This window comes from Taudactylus pleione, unplaced genomic scaffold, assembly GCF_031769625.1.
Source record: "Taudactylus pleione unplaced genomic scaffold, aTauple2 ptg003455l, whole genome shotgun sequence".
NCBI classification, from domain to species: domain Eukaryota; kingdom Metazoa; phylum Chordata; class Amphibia; order Anura; family Myobatrachidae; genus Taudactylus; species Taudactylus pleione.
In genome coordinates, this window is record NW_028287806.1 from 1,183,048 (window position 1) to 1,195,108 (window position 12,061).

Here is a 12,061-nt window from a genome sequence, read left to right on the forward strand (position 1 = left end):
AGGGGAGTGCACCTGGGCATGTGACCTATTAGCAGAGTATAGCGGAGTGCACCTGGGCATGTGACCTATTAGCAGAGTATAGGGGAGTGCACCTGGGCATGTGACCTATTAGCGGAGTATAGCGGAGTGCACCTGGGCATGTGACCTATTAGCGGGGTATAGCAGAGTGCACCTGGGCATGGGACCTATTGGCGGAATATAGGGGAGTGCGCCTGGGCATGTGACCTATTGGCAGAGTACAGCAGAGTGCACCTGGGCATGTGACCTATTAGCAGAGTATAACAGAGTGCACATGGGCATGTAACCTATTAGCAGAGTATAGCAGAGTGCACCTGGGCATGTGACCTATTAGGAGAGTATAGAGGAGTGCACCTGGGCATGTGACCTTCTAGCAGAGTATAGAGGAGTGCACCTGGGCATGTGACCTATTAGCATAGTATAGGAGAGTGCTCCTGGACATGTGACCTATTAGCAGAGTATAGTGGAGTGCACCTGGGCATGTGACCTATTAGCAGAGTATAGCGGAGTGCACCTGGGCATGTGACCTATTAGCAGAGTATAGAGGAGTGCACCTGGGCATGTGACCTATTAGCATAGTATAGCGGAGTGCTCCTGGGCATGTGACCTATTAGCAGAGGAGAGTGGAGTGCACCTGGGCATGTGACCTATTAGCAGAGTACAGTGGAGTGCACCTGGGCATGTGACCTTTTAGCAGAGAATAGCGGAGTGCACCTGGGCATGTGACCTATTAGCAGAGTATAAGGGAGTGCGCCTGGGCATGTGACCTATTAGCAGAGTATAGCGGAATGCACATGGGCATGTGACCTTTTAGCAGAGTATAGCAGAGTGCGCTTGGGCATGTGACCTATTAGCAGAGTACAGTAGAGTGTACCTGGGCATGTGACCTATTAGCAGAGTATAGTGGAGTGCACCTGGGCATGTGACCTATTAGCAGAGTATAGGGGAGTGCACCTGGGCATGTGTCCTATTGGCAGAGTATAGTGGAGTGCACCTGGGCATGTGACCTATTAGCAGAGTATAGTGGAGTGCACCTGGGCATGTTACTTATTAGCAGAGTATAGTGGAGTGCACCTGGGCATGTGACCTATTCGCAGAGTATAGGGGAGTGCACCTGGGCATGTGACCTATTAGCAGAGTATAGTGGAGTGCACCTGGGCATGTGACCTATTAGCAGAGTATAGTGGAGTGCACCTGGGCATGTGACCTATTAGCAGAGTATAGAGGAGTGCACCTGGGCATGTGACCTATTAGCAGAGTATAGTGGAGTGCACCTGGGCATGTGACCTATTAGCAGTGTATAGAGGAGTGCACCTGGGCATGTGACCTATTAGCAGAGTACAGTGGAGTGCACCTGGGCATGTGACCTATTAGCAGTGTATAGAGGAGTGCACCTGGACATGTGACCTATTAGCAGAGTATAGCGGAGTGCACCAGGGCATGTGACCTATTAGCAGAGTATAGCGGAGTGCACCTGGGCATGTGACCTATTAGCAGAGTATAGGGGAGTGCACCTGGGCATGTGACCTATTAGCAGTGCATAGAGGAGTGCACCTGGGCATGTGACCTATTAGCAGTGTATAGAGGAGTGCACCTGGGCATGTGACCTATTAGCAGAGTATAGGGGAGTGCACCTGAGCACGTGACCTATTAGCAGAGTATAGATGAGTGCACCTGGGCACGTAACCTAGCAGCAGAGTATAGGGGAGTGCACCTGGGCATGTGACCTAATAGCACAGTATAGCATAGTGCACCAGGGCATGTGACCTATTAGCAGAGTATAGCAGAGTGCACATGGGCATGTGACCTATTAGTTGAGTATAGGGGAGTGCAACTGGGCATGTGACCTATTAGCAGAGTATAGAGGAGTGCACCTGGGCACGTGACCTATTAGCAGAGTATAGAGGAGTGGTACTGGGCACGTGACCAATTAGCAGAGAATAGGGGAGTGCACCTGGGTATGTGACCTATTAGCAGAGTATAGCGGAGTGCACCTGGGCATGTGACCTATTAGCAGAGTATAGGGGAGTGCACCTGGGCATGTGACCTATTAGCAGAGTATAGTGGAGTGCACCTGGGCATGTTACCTATTAGCAGAGTACAGTGGAGTGCACCTGGGCATGTTACCTATTAGCAGAGTATAGTGGAGTGCACCTGGGCATGTGACCTATTAGCAGAGTATAGGGGAGTGCACCTGGGCATGTGACCTATTGGCAGAGTATAGGGGAGTGCACCTGGGCATGTGACCTATTGGCAGAGTATAGTGGAGTGCAACTGGGCATGTTACCTATTAGCAGAGTATAGTGGAGTGCACCTGGGCATGTGACCTATTAGCAGAGTATAGTGGAGTGCACCTGGGCATGTGACCTATTAGCAGAGTAAAGAGGAGTGCACCTGGGCATGTGACCTATTCGCAGAGTATAGTGGAGTGCACCTGGGCATGTGACCTATTAGCAGTGTATAGAGGAGTGCACCTGGGCATGTGACCTATTAGCAGTGTACAGTGGAGTGCACCTGGGCATGTGACCTATTAGCAGAGTATAGAGGAGAGCACCTGGGCATGTGACCTATTAGCAGAGTATAGAGGAGTGCACCTGGGCATGTGACCTATTAGCAGAGTATAGTGGAGTGCACCTGGGCATGTGACCTATTAGCAGAGTATAGAGGAGTGCACCTGGGCATGTGACCTATTAGCAGAGTATAGTGGAGTGCACCTGGGCATGTGACCTATTAGCAGAGTATAGAGGAGTGCACCTGGGCATGTGACCTATTAGCACAGTATAGGGGAGTGCACCTGGGCATGTGACCTATTAGCAGAGTATAGTAGAGTGCACCTGGGTATGTGACCTATTATCAGAGTATAGGGGAGTGCACCTGGTCATGTGATCTATTAGCAGAGTATAGCAGAGTGCACCTGGGTATGTGACCTATTAGAAGAGTATAGCGGAGAGCACCTGGGCACGTGACCTATTAGCAGAGTATTGCGGAGTGCACCTGGGCACGTGACCTATTAGCAGAGTATAGCAGAGTGCACCTGGGCACGTAACCTATTAGGAGAGTATAGCGGAGTGCACCTGGGCATGTGACCTATTTCCAGAGTATAGTGGAGTGCACCTGGGCATGTGACCTATTAGCAGAGTATAGGGGAGTGCACCTGGGCATGTGACCTATTAGCAGAGTATAGCGGAGTGCACCTGGGAATGTGACCTATTAGCAGAGTATAGCGGAGTGCACCTGGGCATGTGACCTATTAGCAGAGTATAGGGGAGTGCGCCTGGGCATGTAACCTATTAGCAGAGTATAGTGGAGTTCCCCTGGGCATGTGACCTATTAGCAGAGTATAGTGGAGTGCCCCTAGGCGTGTGACCTATTAGCAGAGTGTAGGGGACTGCACCTGGGCATGTGACCTATTAGCAGAGTATAGATGAGTGCACCTGGGCAAGTGACCTATTAGCACAGTATAGGGGAGTGTACCTGGGCATGTGTCCTATTAGCAGAGTATAGCAGAGTGCACATGGGCACGTGACCTATTAGCAGAGTATAGCGGAGAGCACCTGGGCACGTGACCTATTAGCAGAGCATAGCAGAGTGCACCTGAGCACGTGACCTATTAGCAGAGTATAGCAGAGTGCACCTGGGCACGTAACCTATTCGCAGAGTATAGCGGAGTGCACCTGGGCATGTGACCTATTAGCAGAGTATAGCGGAGTGCACCTGGGCATGTGACCTATTAGCAGTGTATAGTGGAGTGCACCTGGGCTTGTGACCTATTAGCAGAGTATAGTGGAGTGCACCTGGGCATGTGACCTATTAGCAGAGTATAGCAGAGTGCACCTGGGCATGTGACCTATTAGCAGAGTATAGAGGAGTGTACCTGGGCATGTGACCTATTAGAAGAGTATAGAGGAGTGCACCTGGGCATTTGACCTATTAGCAGAGTATAGTGGAGAGCACCTGGCCATGTGATTTATTAGCAGAGTATAGTGGAGAGCACCTGGGCATGTGACCTATTAGCAGAGTATAGGGGAGTGCACCTGGACATGTGACCTATTAGCAGAGTATAGTGGAGTGCACCTGGGCATGTGACCTATTAGCAGAGTATAGGGGAGTGCACCTGGCATGTGACCTATTAGCAGAGTATAGTGGAGTGCACCTGGGCATGTGACCTATTAGCAGAGTATAGCGGAGTGCACCTGGACATGTGACCTATTAACAGAGTATAGTGGAGTGCACCTGGGCATGTGACCTATTAGTAGAGTATAGAGGAGTGCACCTGGGCATGTGACCTATTAGCAGAGTATAGGGGAGTGCACCTGGGCATGTGACCTATTAGCAGAGTATAGTGGAGTGCACCTGGGCATGTGACCTAATAGAAGAGTATAGAGGAGTGCACCTGGGCATGTGACCTAATAGAAGAGTATAGCGGAGTGCACCTGGGCGTGTGACCTATTAGCAGAGTATAGGGGAGTGCTCCTGGGCATGTGACCTATTAGCAAAGTATAGTGGAGTGCACCTGGGCATGTGACCTAATAGAAGAGTATAGCGGAGTGCACCTGGGCGTGTGACATATTAGTAGAGTATAGGGGAGTGCTCCTGGGCATGTGACCTATTAGCAGAGTATAGTGGAGTGCACCTGGGCATGTGACCAATTAGTAGAGTATGGAGGAGTGCACCTGGGCATGTGTCCTATTAGCAGAGTATAGCGGTGTGCACCTGGGCATGTGTCCTATTAGCAGAGTATTGCGGAGAGCACCTGGGCATGTGACCTATTAGAAGAGTATAGAGGAGTGCGCCTGGGCATGTGACCTATTAGCAGAGTATAGGGGAGTGCACCTGGGCATGTGACCTATTAGCAGAGGATAGTGGAGTGCACCTGGGCATGTGACCTATTAGCAGAGTATAGCGGAGTGCACCTGGGCATGTGACCTATTAGCAGAGTATAGCAGAGTGCACCTGGGCACGTGACCTGTTAGCAGAGTATAGCAGAGTGCACCTGGGTATGTGACCTATTAGCAGAGTATAGAGGAGTGCACCTAGGCATGTGACCTATTAGCAGAGTATAGCAGAGTGCACCTGGGCATGTGACCTATTAGCAGAGTGTAGGGGAGTGCACCTGGGCATGTGACCTATTAGCAGAGTATAGGGGAGTGTGCCAGGACATGTGACCTGTTAGCAGAGTATAGAGGAGTGCACCTGGGCATGTGACCTATTAGCAGAGTATAGGGGAGTGTGCCTGGGCATGTGACCTGTTAGCAGAGTATAGAGGAGTGCACCTGGGCATGTGACCTTTTAGCAGAGTATAGATGAGTGCACCTGGGCACGTGACCTTTTAGCAGAGTATAGAGGAGTGCACCTGGGCATGTGACCTAAAGTGGAGTGCACCTGGGCATGTGACCTATTAGCATAGTGGAGTGCACCTGGGCACGTAACCTATTAGCAGAGTATAGAGGAGTGCTACTGGGCATGTGACCTATTAGCAGAGTATAGGGGAGTGCACCTGGGCATGTGACCTATTAGCAGAGTATAGAGGAGTGGTACTGGGCATGTGACCTATTAGCAGAGTATAGAGGAGTGCTACTGGGCATGTGACCTATTAGCAGAGTATAGAGGAGTGTACCTGGGCATGTGACCTATTGGCAGAGTATAGCGGAGTGCACCTGGGCACGTGACCTATTAGCAGAGTATAGCCGAGTGCACCTGGGCATGTGACCTATTAGCAGAGTATAGGGGAGTGTACCTGGGCATGTGACCTATTGGCAGAGTATAGCGGAGTGCACCTGGGAACGTGACCTGTTAGCAGAGTATAGAGGAGTGCACCTGGGCATGTGACCTAAAGCGGAGTACACCTGGGCATGTGACCTATTAGCAGAGTATAGAGGAGTGCACCTGGGCATGTGACCTATTAGCAGAGTATAGAGGAGTGCACCTGGGCATGTGACCTATTAGCAGAGTATAGTGGAGTGTACCTGGGCATGTGACCTATTAGCAGCGTATAGCGGAGTGCACCTGGGCATGTGACCTATTAGCAGAGTATAGGGGAGTGCTAATGGGCATGTGACCTATTAGCAGAGTATAGGGGAGTGCAACTGGACATGTGACCTATTGGCAGAGTATAGAGTGCACCTGGGCATGTGACATATTAGCAGAGTATAGGGGAGTGCACCTGGGCATGTGACATATTAGCAGAGTATAGGGGAGTGCTACTGGGCATGTGACCTATTGGCAGAGTATAGAGTGCACCTGGGCATGTGACCTATTAGTAGAGTATAGCGGAGTGCCCACTGCTCTCTCTATACTTACTCTGCTCTCTGTATAGATGCTCTGTTCTCTGAATAGATGCTCTGCTCTCTGTATAAATGCTCTGCTCTCTGTATAGAAGCTCTGCTCTCTGTATAGATGCTCTGCTCTCTGCATAAATGCTCTGCTCTCTGTATAAATGCTCTGCTCTCTGTATAGATGTTTTGCTCTCTGTATAAATGCTATGTTTTCTGTATAGATGCTCTGCTCTCTGCATAAATGCTCTGCTCTCTGTATAGATGCTCTGCTCTCTGTATAAATGCTCTGCTCTCTGTTTAAATTTTATGCTCTCTGTATAGATGCTCTGCTCTCTGTATAGATGCTCTGCTCTCTCTATGAATGCACTGCTCTCTATATAAATGTTCTGCTCTCTGTATAAATGCTCTGCTCTCTCTATGAATGCTCTGCTCTTTGTATAAATGTTCTGCTATCTGTATAGATGCTCTGTTCTCTGTATAGATGCTCTACTCTCTGTATGAATGCTCTGCTCTCTGTACAGATGCTCTGTTCTCTCTATAGATGCTCTCTTCTCTGCATAAATGCTCTGCTCTCTGTACAGATGCTCTGCTCTCTGTATAAATGCTCTCCTCTCTGTATAAATTCTCTATTCGCTGTATAGATGCTCTGTTCTCTGTTTAAATGCTATGTTCTCTGTATAGATGCTCTGCTCTCTGTATAGATGCTCTGCTTTCTGTATAAATGCTCTGATCTCTGTATTAATGCTCTGCTCTCTGTATAAATGCTCTGTTCTCTGTATAGATGCTCTGTTCTCTGTATAGATGTTCTGCTCTCTGTATAAATGCTCTGTTCTCTGTATAGATGCTCTGCTCTCTCTATAAATGCTCTGCTCTCTGTATAGATGCTCGGCTCTCTGTATAAATGCTCTGCTCTCTGTATAGATGCTATGCTCTCTGCATTAATGCTCTGCTCTCTGTATAAATGCTCTGATCTCTGTATTAATGCTCTGCTCTCTGTATAGATGTTCTGCTCTCTGTATAAATGCTATGGTCTCTGTATAGATGCTCTGCTCTCTGTATAGATGCTCTTCTCTCTGTATAAATGCTCGCTCTCTGTACAGATGCTCTGCTCTCTGTATAAATGCTCTATTCTCTGTATAGATGCTCTGCTGTCTGTATAGATGTTATGCTCACTGTATAGATGCTCTGCTCTCTGTATAGATGCTCTGTTCTCTGTATAAATATTCTGCTCTCTTTGTAGATGTTCTGCTCTCTGTATAGATGTTCTGTTCTCTGTATAAATGCTCTGCTCGCTGTATAGATGCTCTGCTCTCTGTATAGATGCTCTGTTCTCTGTATAAATATTCTGCTCTCTTTGTAGATGTTCTGCTCTCTGTATAGATGTTCTGTTCTCTGTATAAATGCTCGCTCTCTGTATAGATGCTCTGCTCTCTGTATAAATTCTCTGTTCTCTGTATAGATGCTCTGCTCTCTGTATAGATGTTATGCTCTCTGTATAGATTCTCTGCTCTCTGTATAGATGCTCTGTTCTCTGTATAAATATTCTGCTCTCTTTGTAGATGTTCTGATCTCTGTATAGATGTTCTGTTCTCTGTATAAATGCTCTACTCTCTGTATAGATGCTCTGCTCTCTGTATAAATGTTCTGCTATCTGTATAAATGTTCTGCTATCTGTATAGATGCTCTGCTTTCTGTATAAATGCTCTGATCTCTGTATTAATGCTCTGCTCTCTGTATAGATGCTCTGCTCTCTGTATAAATGCTCTGCTCTCTGTATAGATGTTCTGCTCTCTGTATAAATGCTATGTTCTCTGTATAGATGCTCTGCTCTCTGTATAAATGCTCTGCTCTCTGTATAGATGTTCTGCTCTCTGTATAAATGCTATGCTCTCTGTAAAGATGCTCTGCTCTCTGCATAAATGCTCTGCTCACTGGAAAGATGCTCTGCTCTCTGTATAAATGCTCTGTTCTCTGTATAGATGCTCTGCTCTCTGTATGGATGCTCTGCTCTCTGTATAGTTGCTCTGCTCTCTGTATAAATGCTCTGCTCTCTGTTTAGATTTTATGCTCTCTGTATAGATGCTCTGCTCTCTGTATAGATACTCTGATCTCTCTATGAATGCTCTGCTCTCTGTATAAATGTTCTGCTCTCTGTATAAATGCTCTGCTCTCTCTATGCATGCTCTGCTCTCTGTTTAGATTTTATGCTCTCTGTATAGATGCTCTGCTCTCTCTATGATTGCTCTGCTCTCTGTATAAATGTTCTGCTATCTGTATAAATGCTCTGCTCTCTCTATGAATGCTCTGCTCTCTGTTTAGATTTTATGCTCTCTGTATAGATGCTCTACTCTCTGTATAAATGCAATGCTCTCTCTAGAATGCTCTGCTCTCTGTATAAATGCTCTGCTCTCTCTATGAATGCACTGCTCTCTATATAAATGTTCTGCTATCAGTATAGATGCTCTGCTCTCTGTATAGATGCTCTGCGCTCTGTATAGATTTTATGCTCTCAGTATAGATGCTCTGCTCTCTGTACAGATGCTCTTCTCTCTGTATAAGTGATCTACTCTCTGTATAAATTCTCGGTTCTCTGTATAGATGCTCTGCTCTCTGTATAAGTGCTCTGCTCTCTATATAAATGCTCTGTTCTCTGTACAGATGCTCTTCTCTCTGTACAAATGCTCTGCTCTCTGTATAGATGCTCTGCTCTCTGTGTAAATGCTCTGCTTTCTATATAAATGCTCTGTTCTCTGTATAGATGCTCTACTCTCTGTATAGATGCTCTTCTATCTGTATAAATGCTCGCTCTCTGTACAGATACTCTGCTCTCTGTATAAATGCTCTGTTCTCTGTATAGATGAGCTGCTCTCTGTATAGATGCTCTGCTCTCTGTATAGATTTTAAGCTCTCTGTATAGATGCTCTGCTCTCTGTTTAGATGCTCTGTTCTCTGTATAAATGTTCTGCTCTCTTTGTAGATGTTCTGCTCTCTGTATATATGTTCTGTTCTCTGTATAAATGCTCTGCTCTCTGTATAGATGCTCTGCTCTCTGTGTAGATGCTCTGCTCTCTGTATAGATGCTCTGCTCTCTCTATGAATGCTCTGCTCTCTGTATAAATGTTTTGCTCTCTGTATAAATGCTCTGCTCTCTGTATAGATGCTATGCTCTCTGTATAGATTTTATGCTCTCTGTATAAATGCTCTGCTCTCTGTATAGATGCTCTGCTCTCTCTATGAATGCTCTGCTCTCTGTATAAATATTTTACTCTCTGTATAAATGCTCTGCTCTCTGTATAGATGCACTGCTCTCTGTATAAATGTTCTGCTCTCTGTATAGATGGTATGCGTTCTGTATAGATGCTCTGCTCTCTGTATAGATTTTATGCTCTCTGTATAAATGCTCTGCTCTCTGTGTAGATGCTCTGCTCTCTTTATGAATGCTCTGCTCTCTGTATAAATGCTCTGCTCTCTCTATGAATGCTCTGCTCTCTGTATAAATGTTCTGCTATCTGTTTAGATGCTCTGTTCTCTGTATAGATGCTCTGCGCTCTGTATAGATTTTATGCTATCTGCATAGATGCTCTACTCTCTGTATAAATGTTCTGCTCTCTGTACAGATGCTCTTTTCTCTGTGTAGATGTTCTGCTCTCTGTATAAATGCTCTGCTCTCTGTATAGATGCTCTGCTCTCTCTATGAATGCTCTGCTCTCTGTATAAATGTTTTGCTCTCTGTATAAATGCGCTGCTCTCTGTATAGATGCTCTTCTCTCTGTATAGATTTTATGCTCTCTGTATAAATGCTCTGCTCTCTGTATAGATGCTCTGCTCTCTCTATGAATGCTCTGCTCTCTGTATAAATGTTTTGCTCTCTGTATAAATGCTCTGCTCTCTGTATAGATGCTCTGCTCTCTCTATGAATGCTCTGCTCTCTGTATAAATATTTTACTCTCTGTATAAATGCTCTGCTCTCTGTATAGATGCACTGCTCTCTGTATAAATGTTCTGCTCTCTGTATAGATGGTATGCGTTCTGTATAGATGCTCTGCTCTCTGTATAGATTTTATGCTCTCTGTATAAATACTCTGCTCTCTGTGTAGATGCTCTGCTCTCTTTATGAATGCTCTGCTCTCTGTATAAATGCTCTGCTCTCTCTATGAATGCTCTGCTCTCTGTATAAATGTTCTGCTATCTGTTTAGATGCTCTGTTCTCTGTATAGATGCTCTGCGCTCTGTATAGATTTTATGCTCTCTGTATAGATGCTCTACTCTCTGTATAAATGCTCTGCTCTCTGTACAGATGCTCTTTTCTCTGTGTAGATGTTCTGCTCTCTGTATAAATGCTCTGCTCTCTGTATAGATGCTCTGCTCTCTCTATGAATGCTCTGCTCTCTGTATAAATGTTTTGCTCTCTGTATAAATGCTCTGCTCTCTGTATAGATGCTCTTCTCTCTGTATAGATTTTATGCTCTCTGTATAAATGCTCTGCTCTCTGTATAGATGCTCTGCTCTCTCTATGAATGCTCTGCTCTCTGTATAAATATTTTGCTCTCTGTATAAATGCTCTGCTTTCTGTATAGATGCTCTGCTCTCTGTATAAATGTTCTGCTCTCTGTATAGATGGTATGCGCTCTGTATAGATGCTCTGCTCTCTGTATAGATTTTATGCTCTCTGTATAAATGCTCTGCTCTCTGTATAAATGCTCTGCTCTCTCTATGAATGTACTGCTCTCTATATAAATGTTCTGCTATCTGTATAGATGCTCTGCTCTCTGTATAGATGCTCTGCGCTCTGTATAGATTTTATGCTCTCTGTATAGATGCTCTACTTTCTGTATGAATGCTCTGCTCTCTGTACAGATGCTCTGTTCTCTGTATAGATGCTCTTCTCTCTGTATAAATGCTCTGCTCTCTGTACAGATGCTCTGCTCTCTGTATAAATGCTCTGCTCTCTGTATAAATTCTCTGTTCTCTGTATAGATGGTCTGCTCTCTGTATAAATGCTCTGCTCTCTATATGGATGCTCTGCTCTCTGTATAGATGCTCTACTCTCTGTATAAATGCTCTGCTCTCTATATAAAATCTCTGTTCTCTGTATAAATGCTCTGCTCTCTGTTTAGATTTTATGCTCTCTGTATAGATGCTCTGCTTTCTCTTTGAATGCTCTGCTCTCTGTAGAAATGTTCTGCTCTCTGTATAAATGCTCTGCTCTCTCTATGAATGCTCTGCTCTCTGTATAAATGTTTTGCTATCAGTATAGATGCTCTGCTCTCTGTATAGATGCTCTGCGCTCTGTATAGATTTTATGCTCTCAGTATAGATGCTCTGCTCTCTGTACAGATGCTCTTCTCTCTGTATAAGTGCTCTACTCTCTGTATAAATTCTCTGTTCTCTGTATAGATGCTCTGCTCTCTGTATAAGTGCTCTGCTCTCTATGTAAATGCTCTGTTCTCTGTACAGATGCTCTTCTCTCTGTACAAATGCTCTGCTCTCTGTATAGATGCTCTGTTCTCTGTATAAATGCTCTGCTTTCTATATAAATGCTCTGTTCTCTGTATAGATGCTCTGCTCTCTGTATAGATGCTCTTCTATCTGTATAAATGCTCGCTCTCTGTACAGATACTCTGCTCTCTGTATAAATGCTCTGTTCTCTGTATAGATGATCTGCTCTCTGTATAGATGCTCTGCTCTCTGTATAGATGCTCTGCTCTCTCTATGAATGCTCTGCTCTCTGTATAAATGTTTTGCTCTCTGTATAAATGCTCTGCTCT